Source organism: Lipotes vexillifer, unplaced genomic scaffold (assembly GCF_000442215.2).
Source record: "Lipotes vexillifer unplaced genomic scaffold, Lipotes_vexillifer_v1.1 scaffold602, whole genome shotgun sequence".
Lineage (NCBI taxonomy): Eukaryota > Metazoa > Chordata > Mammalia > Artiodactyla > Lipotidae > Lipotes > Lipotes vexillifer.
The window spans coordinates 3504512-3518917 of record NW_006790307.1 but is presented as its reverse complement, the minus strand read 5'-3'; the positions used below and the strand labels follow the sequence as shown (position 1 = coordinate 3518917).

The 14406-nt window shown below is 39.4% G+C and overlaps 1 non-coding gene across 1 annotated transcript; it reads right to left on the bottom strand.

Moving 5' to 3' along the window:
- Window positions 1-13702: 13702 nt before the first annotated feature.
- Window positions 13703-13775, bottom strand: TRNAG-CCC (transfer RNA glycine (anticodon CCC)). The gene has a single exon. It is a non-coding gene; the product is annotated as a tRNA-Gly (tRNA).
- Between the last annotated feature and the right edge of the window lie 631 nt (window positions 13776-14406).

Below are 14406 nucleotides of genomic sequence, written 5' to 3'. Positions count from 1 at the left end.
CACCTGAAACAACCTAACAAAGGTACAAAATATGTGAAAAAGTTGTTTTCAAGGAATTGGATATGAAGCAACTAAGAACAGTGGATCCCTAAAAGGTGGGTAAAATATAAGCCAAGCCCTACAATTGCCCTGGATGGCTGCCTTGAGAGCACTTCCAGGCTGTAGTTCAGGAAAAGGGAACCCAGGTCAAGCCTGAAATGAGCAGATAGAGATGAGAATTTTGGAGATTTCAGGTGGTTAGAATTCATATGACAGAGTAACAGATTGGAGAGATCTGTGCAGAGGTTGAACTCTGGAGGTCTGCAGAGTTACCCTATAGTATTCATCAGGGTACTGATCAGGACACACATGTGAGGAAACTACCTGAGGCTGAGGAAAGCACCACTCAAAGGATTAGAGGTAATGGTGCTCAGTACTAACACAGAGCTGGGAATAGTGCCTAGTCCCATCAGCCAGACTGTAAAGCCTCATCCTTCATGGGACATTGGTAGACTACTCAGAGAAAAGTTTGCTTCCATAGTGAGAAATAATTAGCCCTAGTCTAAATGCTGTTCTGATGCTGCCTAACAAATCTTAAAAACAAGACCCAAATGATCAAACTCTTTCCAAGTAACTTAACGGCATCATAAAACAAGGCTCAAGTATAATTATAGGGATACAAAAATATCCAGCACCCACAAAGATAAAATTCACGATGTCTGGTATCCAATAAATAATTACCAGGCATGGAAAAGCAAGAATCTATGAACCATGGTGAGGAGAAAAATCAATAAATTGAAACTGATCCAGTACTGATGCAGATGTTAGAATTACCAGACAGGACATAAAAAGAGTTATTATAACTGTATTCCATGAGTTCAGAAAGTTAAGTAGAGACAGGTAGGTATAAACAAAAGACACAAATAAAATTTCTAGTTATAAAAACTACAATGTCTGAGATGAAAAATTCACTTGTTGGAATTAAGGGTAGATCAGACACTGCAGAAGAAAATTTTAGTGACTTTTAAAACATAAGGCAAGGGCTTCCCTGGTGGCGCAGTGGTTGAGAGTCCACCTGCCGATGCAGGGGACACAGGTTCGTGCCCTGGTCCGGGAAGATCCCACATGCCGCAGAGCGGCTGGGCCCGTGAGCCATGGCTGCTGAGCCTGCGCATCCGGAGCCTGTGCTCTGCAACGGGAGATGCCGCAGCGGTGTCGTTAGTGTCTCCATAGGAGAGGAGAGAGATAGGGAAACAAAAAAATTTGAAAAAATAAGGGTCAAAAATTTTCCAAATTGATGAAAACTATAAGCTCACAAATCCAAGAAGCTAAATGGACCCCAGGCACAAGAAAGACGAAGATAACCACACCCTGGAACATCATAATTAATGTGCTCCAAACCAGTGGCAAAGAGAAAATCTTAAAAGTATCCTGAGAAAAAAGACACTATGTATAGACATAAAGATAAGGATGGCAGCAGATTTATTGTTGGAGACAGTGTATGTGAGAAGACAGTGGAGAAAAATCTTTAAAGCAGACAGAAAAACTTTCAGCCTAGAATTCTATAACAAGCAAAATATGTTTCAGTAATGAAGGTGAGATAAAGATTTTTTCAAACATGCAAAAGCTGGAAAATTTCATCTCTAGCACAACCACACTGCAAGAAATTGTAAAGTACTCCAGGCAGAAAATAAAATGAGCAGAAACATGGATTTACACAAAGGAATGAAGAGTGCTGGAAAGTGTTAATTATTCTCATGGACACAAATGACCGGAACAGTTCCTTGCATCGTATTCAGAAAAGATAAAATCCAGCCAAAGTAACTGATTTTTACTTCTTTTCATCTTTTGCAGTGTGATTCTTTAAAAGCAGGAATCCTTTCCCATAAGCAACCCTCATACATACCCACAGACTTCTCCTTAAGTCACTGGCCAGAATTGCAAGAAGAGAACTGCCGTGTTTGGCTTAAATTTAGGATTTACTCAAGTCAAGTTGGAGAGGAATGGAGGAATGGACAACTGAACTAAATTGGGAGTCTACCAAAATAAAAAGAGGAAAATGGTTGTTAGATAGGCAAACTGCATTGTCTGCTATTGAACATTTATGGAGAAATGTCATTAAATATTTTTGTACAACAACAGTTTAAATTTAATAGATTTAGAATTCCATAGAAAGGATGTACAATAATCCACTTACCCGGTCATAATCCCAGGTTAGCCATGTATATTGCTTTGAATTACTAATGATCCTATGGTAAATATCTTTCTAGACATAACTTTGTGCACATAACTGATTATTTCCTTAAGAAAAATTATTTGCAAGAGAAGAGCCAGATCAAAGGTGCACATCAAATGGTGCCTTATGGCAAGATTATACAAGTTTTTTTTCCAACCATCAAAATAGGATAGGTTCTATATCCCGCCACCCTTACCTATATTATCTATTAAACTTCTCCAATTTCATAGGTAAAATGTGTCTTTTCATTACTTTAATTTGTATTACTTTGATTACTAGTGAGATAAACCATGTATTCCCATGTTTTGTCTACATTTATATTTCCCCTTTTGTTAACTGCCTATCTAATATCCTTTGCCCCATAAATAAAATGGTATTTTAATGCAAATGAGCAAACAAAATATGAAAAGAAGAACATACAATTTAAGACACATTAAGGAATGGCATGGGGACTTCCCTGGTGGTCCAGTGGTAAAGAATCCGCCTTCTAATGCGGAGGATGTGGGTTCGATCCCTGGTCGGGGAACTAAGATCCCACATGCCACGGGGCACCTAAGCCTGGGCGCCACAACTAGTGACCTTGTGCTTCTCAACAAGAGAGCCTGTGTGGAGCAAACTGCAGAGCCCACACGCTCTGGAGCCCACCCGCCACAACTGGAGAGACAAAACCCACATACCACAACTAGAGAGACAAAACCCACACACCAAAACTAGATAGAAGCCCGTGTGCCGCAACGAAAGATCCCTCATGCCTCAACAAAGAAGATTCCGTGTGCCGCAACTAAGACCCACCACAGCCAAAAAAATAAAAAAATAAAATAAATAAATATTTTTTAAAAATAAAGAAAGAATGGCATGGACCAAACTATAATATTATCAGAAAGATAAATGGCCAGGAAGAATTAAAACTTATAAAAAAATAACAAAGGACATTCTTATTGGGTCTAGATTGAAGAGATGCATAAGAATATATTGATTTTACTTTATATTCTCTGTGATGGAAATTGATGGCCACACCGGAAATGTAGATTAGACAATGGTAGAAAAGAATTGAAAGCCTACCTATGTTAAGAGTTATCAGAGAGGATTTACTTTCAAATGAGTTTAACCTTCCAGGAGGTTAATAAATTAAATTGTCAAGTACTAGTTCTATGGATTAGTTTGCTGTTCTTTAAGGAAGCTTGCAGAGTAGGAGAGTTTCTGGATACCGGGAAACTGGTAAATGTTGCCTTGAGTTTTACAAAAGTTAAAAAAAAAGAAGGTAGAATTTGTATGATATACTAGTGATAAAGGAGGTATGTAGATTCTCACCTGATTAAATGAGCAATCCCAAGTTTTCATGATATAATAGGGATAAAATAGGGATAAAGGAAATATGCAGATACCTATGTGATTAGATGAGTGACCCGAGATGATGGTCTCTGGTGGAGTGCTACAGGACTCAGTCTTCAATTTACCCTGTTCAAAATATGGAGGACAAGCTAACATAATGAAATTTAATGAGAACATATGTGCTAATGGAAATAAATAATCTGAATAATATAAATTACTTATGTACAGGATTGAGGATACAAGTGTAAACTACAATCTGCTTTAGAAAAATTTATGTTTCTTATTCAAATTTGTTCTAAGTCTAATATGGCAGAGACTGTTTAAATAGCAAGAAAATCTTTTTTAAAAAGCTATTTTAGAGTTACAAATAAACAATTCCACTATAGCATGGAAAAGGGATTTCAAGATTATTTTGTCTAAGCCTTCAGTTTATAGTTGTCAAAACAGACATCAAGAGAGGTAAATTGCCTTTCCCAGCCTCCCAACAAGTTAGTTGCGTGATTTAATGCTGCATCATCTGTCACTGGTGTTTCTCTCTCTCTCTCTCTCTCTCTCTCTCTTTCTCAATTACTGTCTCTCATGATCCACTTTTCAGGGAAAGGCTGAGGTTTCCTCTGCTGAACATAATGGGCCTTTTCAGAGGAAAAATATGGTAAATGCTGTAGACTGAAATGTGGATTTCCACCCTTAGATTTCCAATTGGATTTAGGATTTCTGTAAAAGAGACCTAAATCAATGATTGGCCCAGTTGGTCTGATAGTTGATGTTCTTGGAAAAACTTTCTTTTGATGTGCTGCTCCCTTTGCTTGAAAGTTCTGTGGCCAGATATTTGTATGACTGGCCAGAAGGCTCAGTTTAGCTGTGACCTCCCCAGAGAAGCCTTTCTTTGCTTTTCTTTTTTTTAAAACATTTTTGAAGAATTACTTTTTTTAAGATTTTTTTAATGTGGACCATTTTTAAAGTCTTTATTGAGTTTGTTACAATATTGCTTCCGTTTTATGTTTTGGTTTTTTGGCTGCGAGGCATGTGAGACGTTAGCTCCCTGATCAGGGATTGAACCCGCACCTCCTGTGTTGGAAGGTGAAGTCTTAACAACTGGATTGCCAGGGAAATTCCAGAGAAGCCTTTCTTGATGATCTATTCTGAACTACCTGCTCACCTTCCTGGCTCCTTTCCATTCCATTTTTCTATTTTATTTTTTTCATATTATTTATCACTATTTGAAATTGTGTCTTTAAAAAATATTTTTATATATTTATTCTTTTTCTCTCCACACATCTAACATGGAAGCTTCATTACATCAGGGTCCTTGAGCAGTCTTGTTCATTGCTGTATCTGCAATGTCTAAAAGAGTAGCTAGCTTACAGAAAGATCTCAATAAATACTTGATAGGTGAATGAATAAAGTTCCCACTTAGACTCTCTGTCCCACTCCCTAAGTGAGAATCATAATATTCAGTTTTATTTAGGCCCCATATTTATGTGCATACAGGCACATATCAGAATCAAGCAGAGTGGAGGGATTCCTCTTATTAAACTAGTTACTGTTAAACTAGTATATACCTTTCTACTTGAAACAGAAGCCAGAGTTTCAGAGCTTGAAGAACTTCAAGGATGATAATGATGGTAGTGGTGGTGGATAACTGAAACCAAGAGAAGTAAAGTGATCAGGTCAAACTGACACAGATATTTCCGGGTAAAGTGGAGACATAATCCAGTCTTCCTGACTCCCAATACCATGCTTTTCCTACTGAACTATGCTTCCTCTATAAACTATGAGAGTAAATATGAATGAACAATGGAGGAGAGAGGGGTTTGGAAAGGATGATGAATGGTTGGAGAAAGACAGAAAAAAGTGGGACTTCCCTGGTGCCTCAGTGGTTAAGAATCCGCCTGCCAATGCAGGGGACACGGGTTTGAACCCTGGTCTGGGAAGATCCCACATGCCACGGAGCAACTAAGCCCGCGCGCCACAACTGCTGAGCCTGCGCTGAAGAGCCTGTGCACCGCAACTACTGAGCCCACGTGCTGCAACTACTGAAGCCTGTGCTCCTAGAGCCCGTGCTCTGCAACAAGAGAAGCCACCACACCAAGAAGCCCATGCACCGCAATGAAGAGTAGCCCCCCGCTAGCCGCAACTAGAGAAAGCCTGAGTGCAGCAACAAAGACCCAAAGCAGCCAAAAATAAATAAATAAATTTGTATAAAAAGAAAAAAGACAAAAAAACCATTAACTAAAAATGTCTCCCACAGAATCAGGAAGTGATGATATACACTACCTATAGTCTAAATGGGGGGAAGAATAACCAATAGCCCATAATATCAGGAAACCCTAACAGAACACGGCTATTTCAACTATGAAAGGTATGAGGTGTTTTTTCCCCTCAAAGGAGAGCATTAAGCCTCCTGTAAGCAAAGCTACTCAAAGCAAAGCAAAAAAGGCTCTGTGGGGTTTTGTGGTTGCCCCATTATTTAGGTGAATCAAATCAATTTTCTGTGCTCATGGAAGGTCTCTTCCTAAGAGAAATGTAATGCAAATGTAAGACATCATGATCTTTCACAACTGTCACATAAAATTCTATCTTTTGTATACACGTCAGGGTTATAAAGCTAGAGATAAACATGGATATAGGACTGAATTCATTCAACATGACTTCTGTAGAGAGAATGGTATTAGATAAGATAGACACACATACTCTGTATAATAACGCAATGCTCTAAAATTATTATTTCCAAATATCTGGGACTCTTCTCAAAAATAACATTCTCATAACTTGCATTTTTGGCAGAGATTCCTTAAGTTCATAAATGATTAAATATGGAATCTTTCTGATAAGATTTTGTAAAGATGCAGACTGTTTGCTTTTCCACTTATGCCATACTTTCATTAGTCGTAGAGTGCTTTGTCTTCAAAGTGATGGATTTCAATGTGTTAGTTGTTTACCACATTATTTTGGACAGAAACTAAGGAGGAGAGACTATATTATTCAACATAAGGTTAGAAATAAAACAGCTCAGTTCTCTCACCCATCACATGTGTAGGTATGGGTTAAGCTGGGGATTGAGTAGTCACGTAGATGGGAAAGGAACCCCTAACTTCCCTATGTGTTACCTGGACTCACAGAAGTGTCCAGCCAAGTTTGAGGGCCAATGAGTTTTCACTTGTGGAAGGTGAGGTGTAATGTAACAACTCCAGACTTGGGATTTTAGGCCCTTGTTAGCAATGTGACCCTGAACTTGTCACTTAACTTTCAGGAATTTTAGTTTTCTCTTCTAGAAATTGATGAGAATGATACTGCCCTGGCTCTATCAGAGGATTGTTATGAGGATCAAAGGAGATAATGTCCACGAAAGTGCCTCATAAACTACAAAGTACTGTGTAATTGCATTTATGTAGGTGGGAAGACCGGGCTGGGTGATACTAGAGGAAAGGTTAGGAACTCAGAAGAGGCAATAAAACTGACAGAAGGCCCTGCTTGTTTAGTACCATTTGTCTCAGGGCCCAGCTATAAGGCAAGGTAAGAATCAGGGGATTAGAGATGCTGTATGATGCTGTACAAAATGTAGCCAACTTTCAATTCAGGAATCACTCGGTTTATTGCACACAGTGGGCACACAATACAGGTCAGTCAAAGTAGGGAAAAGGGAGTAAGGAGCCACGCCAAGGAGAAGTCTGGGAAGGAGGCGTCCCAGCGCGAGCAGCGGTCTCTGACCCACTACTGGGTCACATGACAAACGTGAGTGGGAAGTTGCCCTCTGCTCCGACAGGGCCTTCAGTAGCTCTCATCTGGATCAGCTCTCATCAGCATGGAGTCAGGTCCCCAGAGAAGAGCCTTCGTTCAAGTTGCTGGGTCTCTTTGTAAGGAGTCTGTTGGTAGAGTGTAACAGTTATTCCCAGGTCATCTTTTCTCTATCAGTTGCTCCTTCTGTTCCAGTGGTCAAACAAATTCCTTATCTAAAGTAACTCTCCTAGTTTCTCAGTCTAAGACACCTGCACTCCTACCACAGGCGTTTCAAAACGACTAATATGGAAGTTCACGTTGACCACTGTGATGCCATTTTGAGCTACTTAACATAGCTTAAATCCTGTACATTTCATACAAGATAAGTAGGAATCAACACAAAAGAAATCACATCATAACAGTTATGCTAAAAAACCCCCCCAACAATTATGCTCTCTTACCTACAGGTGTCTTTGGAATATATATGTATCTGTGTATCTTCATATATGTCTCTCAAGAGGGCTAGAAGTAAGGGACGCCAGTAACAATGACCACACCTGGGACCTAAATTTTGGTATTTAATATCATTTTCCACTAAAAGCAAACAGAGTACCTTGGAGAAAGGCTGACTTCAGGGCTGGGGAAGGGAAAATTAAATGTAAGCCTAGTACATCTTCTGTGAGAAGATAAGGAAGTGCTCAAAAATTATGGAACTTAGCAAAAGGATACAGAGACAGTTTGAAGGGACCTCCATAGGGACCTCAATTTCTGGGGAAATTGAGCATCAAAGTAATTAACACTAACAATGAATTATATTAACCATTGAAAACCCATGAGTTCATACTGAATAGATTAAATAGGGAATGCTAGAAAACTCATTACTGAGAAAACTGATAAAATTACTGCGACTAAATAAAATTATTGTATTCATGTTAATTTTCCAGAAATTGATAACTGTACTGTGGTTTATATAAGAATATATTTTCTTAGAAAAACACCCTGGAGTATTGAGGGATAAAAGGGCATGCTGTATAAAACCTACATCCTAATAATTCAGAAATGTATATATAAAAGAGCCTGGGGACTTCCCTGGTGGCACAGTGGTTAAGAATCCACTTGCCAGTGCAGTGGACACAGGTTCAATCCCACATGCCGAGGAGCAACTAAGCCCATATGCCAGAACTACTGAGCCTGTGCTCTAGAGCCCGCAAGCCACAACTACTGAGTCTTGTGCCAAAACTACTGAGGCCACGTGCTGCAACTACTGAAGCCCACTCCCTTAGAGCCCACGCTCCGCAACAGGAGAAGCCACAGCAATAAGAAGCCTGCGCACCGCAACAAAGAGTAGCCTCTGCTTGCCGCAACTGGAGAAAGCCCGTGCAGCAACGAAGACTCAACGCAGCCAAAATAAATAAATAAGTAAAAAAAAAAAAAAAAAAAGCCTGAAGCCCAAAAAAAAAAAAAAAAAAAAAAAAAAAAAAAAAAAGCCTGAAGTCTTTTATTAGACAAACATGTGACGTGGGTTTGTTTCCTGGCTTTACCACTTATTAACAGTTTTAATATTTCTCTTTTTCTTCTTTTGAACCCAAAGTACAAACGGACAGGTGAATTGGAGGCATAAAAGGTTTAGAGAGGCTGTACAGAGGAAATATTGTTATCTTTAGGTCAAACTTTTAGTTAAAGTATAACATTCTTACAGGAAATTCACACATAGTGAGTGTATAAGTCAATGAATTATCACAAAGTGAAAACACCCATGTGTCACAGCATCCGTATCAAGAAATAGAACATTACCAGCCTGCGGAAGCCCCTCTCACTATTCCCACCAGAATAATCACCATCCTGACTTCTAATGGCACAGTTTAGTGTTACTTGTTCTTGAATTTAATATAAATTACCAGCTTTTCTTTCCACATTATGTTTGTAAGTTCCATGTTGTACGTATTTGTAGTTCATTTATTTTCATTGCTGTATAGCATTCTATTTATGAATAAGCCACAACTTATTCTTTCATTTGCCTGATGTTAAGTATTTGGGTTGTTTCCAATTTGGGACTATTATAATGTGACTAAGGACATTATTGGACATGTATTTTGGTACACATGTGTGCATTTATTTTAGTCATGTGTCTAGAAGTGAAATTGCTGAATCATAATATGCACATATATTCCATTTTAGGAGATGCTTGCAAACAGTTTTCTGAAGGAGTTGAACTAATTTGCACTCTCTCCAGTAGTGTGTGAGAATTCCACTTGTTCCAGATCTTTGCCAACACTTGGTACTCTCTGCATTACTTTCTTGCCATTTTGGTAGGTATCTTAGTTTTCTAGCTACATAACAAATTATCACAAATTTAGTAGCTTAAAACAGTGCAAATTTATTATACCACAGTTTCCGTGTACTGAGTATGATTTAACTGAGTCCTCTGCTCAGAGTCTCATAAGGTTGCAATGAAGATATTGGCTGGGTTGCATTCTCATCTGTAGGCTTGACTGGGCCAGAATCTGCTTCCAAGCTCCTGCAGGTTGTTGGCAGAATCTGTTTTCTTCCCACTGTATGATTGACAGCCCAAGATTTTTGCTGGCTGTTGACTGGAAGTTCTCTCTGGTCCTAGAAGTTGTCCACAGTCCCTAGATGCCACCTTCAGTTCCTTGTTACATAGATTTCCCTAACTTAGCTACTTACTGCCCCACACTCACAACATTATCTCCAGTATGTTAATACAGAGTCTAATATAACAAGATGTAATAACAGGAGTGACAGCTCACCATCTTTGCCATATTTTATCAGTTAGAAGCACACCACGCATCCTACCTGCAGTCAAGAGGAAGGGGTTGCACAAAGGTGTAAAGACCAGAAGGTGGGGATCATCAAGGATCATTTTAGAGTCTATCCACCATAGTGAGTGTATCATGATATTACACTGTAATTTCAGTTTACATTGGAAGACTATGTTCTCTCAGAACTAAGAGAATAAGAATACACTATTTACTTGGAAAATTTGTCTTGAAATATCTAAATTATTTTTTCTCTCCATCTTATGAATTAAATTTTCCATCTTGCTTTGCCAGTCTGGGCTCAAAGTACAGACTTCAGCTTTCATGTCCTAGATAAAGCCTAGCTTATATATAGGTTTGATGTTCTGCCAGCTCAGTTGTCTATGCAATTTCAGTTGGACACAGAGGACAGAGACCTGAGTTACAGCCCATGGTACTCCAGAGATCTTTGAATACGTTGATGAAATATAGGGAATTCCTACTGCCTGGAAATGTGACTTGGCCTCTTCTTTCTTGCTTACTTCCTCTAAACAGCATGAAACGTAACTCTGCACTCTTAAGCAGTGGCAGTTTCACCCTAGGGGAGATAACATTTCAGGAGTGAATGCTGTGATATTTGAGATTTGTTTATCACTTCTCTTAACTCTATAGAGTGGTTGGAACCTTCCCTAGGAGGAAAGTATGGAGTAATTCTCAAACAGCGTTATGGTTAATGTGTTTGCTGAATCACATACAATGATGAAATTGTCAACCTTGACCACAAAGAAAAGAGTAATCATTACTCCTTCAAAATAAGGAATTTATAAAATCACCCAGCTAGATAAGAACTGCATTTTTAAATGTTTTATTCACTGTAGAGAACATTGTCACAGATTAAATAATACAACCAATTGCAGTAATACACAGTAGAGTGAGAGTTTTTAAATGAAATTATACCAAGGAGATTTGAGAAAAATAATTGTGAGTGAGCTTAAGGACTCAATACTTTCCTAAATCCAGAAAGCATAAAACCCCTCTAATTTTTTCTTTTTTTTTTACCCCTAATGATCTTTTAATCTTTGGGAACTTTATTAACAGAGATGTATAGAATGAAATGGATATCACTGGAAATAAATTCCCCAAATATAGCAGTATATTCATAAGACAGTGATTGCATCTAACACAGAAAATGTTACAGGGATAATTCCACCTGAGGCTATCTTTGAGTCATCTTTATAATAAGGCTAAGAAAAATGCATTCAGATTTGAATTCCTTTGTAAGGAAGTGGGAAATGTATGACAAAATATTCAGAATTCTGAAAGAAACACTTGAAAATTATTTATAATGAATAAAGTTTAACTCTGATGAGCAGTGAATTTGAATGTATGCTGAATAGGGAAAATTTTATTCCTTAAATTTAATTTTATAAGTAAAATTCACAGGTAACCGTTTATCCACGTAACAAATTGGAGGGGTGGCATGAGTGATGACTGAGTTCTATTACATTTACTTTAAAACTCAAGTAGCCAATCCATTCTAGATCACATCTTTTTAGCATTTTACTTTCTTTTTTGCAGAAAGGTCCTTGGAAATAATTTTTCAAAATGCATTTATTTGCTTCTATTGGATATACCAAAAGCTAAAAACTTCCTTTGAAATAATACTCTTAAGCAAGATGATAGTGGTAGAGCAAACAAATTTGAATTAACTGGAAAAAAGTCATGTCTCTGGGGAATAAGATGAATATCAAATAACCAAATAGAAATCTCTCTTTTAAAATAAAAGTAATTTTTAGTAATCTTGCCACAGTGTACCAAGAGCTCTGCCACCATGATGTGGTATCAGAAAATGGGGCCTGGAAATTTGAACCCTCTCATTTTCTAGTTGAAGGTAAATGAATATTGTAGACAACCCAACATGCCAGGATTATGTATATTCTTATCTATTTTATACATTTATATTTATATTTTCATCTAACCTCAAGGATTTTTCCAAGATAAATACTATCTCCATTCGTTAGAGATCAAAAGCTTGCGAAGTCCCAGAGTCACATGACCAGCCAGTGCTACAGCTAGAATTCAAACACAGCTGTGTGTGGTTCTAAGGCATTTTGCATTCCTTTGCTCAGGAAGCTCTTTATTTTATTGATGTGTATCAGGTGAGGTCCCTGTGGAGTTAACCCTCCCTGCCCCCCTGGCACCCCTACCCTGTGGTCCATCATCATGACTAGAAGCCTCTGTGATTGGTTTAAATCAATGAGTATAAATTCCAACATTGTTACCAAAGTGCACTCAGGGCAAGCTTATGTTCACTAGATCCCTGAGGCTAGACATGTGCCAACCTGGCTTTGAGAGTGTTCTTCCATTCAGCTCCAATTTCTATTACCCTTATTTAACGATGGTGGATACCAGGTGTGAGATAATAGAAAATATATGGATTTGTCTCTGCCCTCGCTTCGTGCGCAGAACTCCTGAGACCCCCGTAATTCCCTAAGCGGTAAGAGTACTAGGAGTATCTTTTGTTCTACTATTTTGTCTTTGACCCCAGTTCCTGACACGGGGTTCCTGAAACCCTTGCAATTTCCTGGGTGATAGGAGTGTCTTTTGTTCTAACGAGGCAACTCTGCATGGGCTCCTGGATGATGGTTGGTCACTGGAAAGACCAAGCCATGATTAGAAGCTTGGAATTTTCAGCCTTGCCCCTCCCCCATTCTCTTGAAAAGGGAGAAGGGCTGCAAACAGAGTTAATGATCTATTATGCCTACATAGGGAAGTCTCCATAAAATCCCCAAAGTACAGAGTTCAGAGAGCTTCCAGTTGGGTGAACACATGCACACCGGGATGATGACACACCCCAACTCCCCAGGGACAGAAAGAAGCTTCTGCACTCAGGACCCTCCCTGCGTATCTGTTCATCCTTTACCATATCCTTTAATAAACTGGCAAATGTATTTCCGTGAGTTCTGTGAGCCACTCTAGCAAATTAATTGAACCTGAGGTGGGCGTTGTTGGAACCTTTGATATAGAGCCAGTCGGTTGGAAGCACAGGTGATAACCTAAGCTTTTGACTGGCGTCTGAAATGGGCGTGGGGATGAGTTGTGGGACTGAGCCCTCACTGGGGGTCTGACTCCAGGTAAACAGTGTCAGAATGGAGTTACCTTGTAGGACATCCAGCTGGTGTCAGAGACTTGCTTGTTGCTGTGGGGAAAACCCTCGTGCTTTTGGTGACTAGAAGTGGCAGATGTGAAGTGTTCTGTGTGAGTAGTAAAGGAGACGCACAGAATAAGAAACAGTAGGAAGAACTGGCTTTTTTCCTACATAGGAAGTGGAAAACTGTAGGTTTTTCCTTTATAACAGGCCCCACCATTTGTGAGAAGGTCATCACTTGGTCCAGACTCTCCCAACAATTTTTCTTCTCCCGTCTGTTCCTTCTAGAACCAATGTGCAAAATCCAGGTAAGAGAGATTCTAGTACTTTTAAGTATTTTTTTTTATCTTTGGCTTTTAAAAAAAATTTTATTTATTTATTTGGCTGCGCCAGGTCTCAGTTGCCACACGCAAGATCTTCGTTGCTGTGTGTGGGATCTTCGTTGCGCCGTGCAGGGTCTTTTAGTTGCGGCGTGTGAGGTCTTTTAGTTGCAGAGTGCGGGGTCTTTTAGTTGCAGAGTGCGGGATCTAGTTCCCTGACTAGGAATTAAACCTGGGGCCCCTGCATTGGGAGCACAGTGTCCTAACCACTGGACCATCAGGGAAATCCCTTATCTTTAGCTTTTAGCAGTTTATGATGTGCCAAGATGTAGTTTGCTTTGTTATTTATTATTGCTTTGGATTCTCTGAGATTCTTGAGTCTGTAGATTATTTTTACCAGTTTCAGAAACTGCACAATTATTTCTTCAAATGTTGCTACTGCCACATTCTCTTTTCTCCTTGTAGGACACCAATCACATGTGTGTTAGATCTTCTGGTGTAGTCCCACATATCTCTTATACTCTCTTTGTCATCCCCCCCCCCTTTTTTTTTTTTTTTTGCGGTATGCGGGCCCCTCACTCTTGTGGCCTCTCTGGTTGCGGAGCACAGGCTCCGGACGTGCAGGCTCAGCAGCCATGGCTCATGGGCCCAGCCGCTCCGCGGCATGTGGGATCTTCCCGGACCGGGGCATGAACCCGCGTCCCCTGCATCGGCAGGCAGACTCTCAACCACTGCGCCACCAGGGAAGCCCCCATCTTTTTTTTTCTTAAAGATTTTTTTAAAAAATGTGGACCATTTTCAAAGTCTTCATTGAATTTGCTACAACATTGCTCCTGTTCCATGTTTTGGCCTTCTGGCCCCGATGCATGTGGAACCCTAGCTCCCCTACCAGGGAATGAACCCGCACCCCCTGCA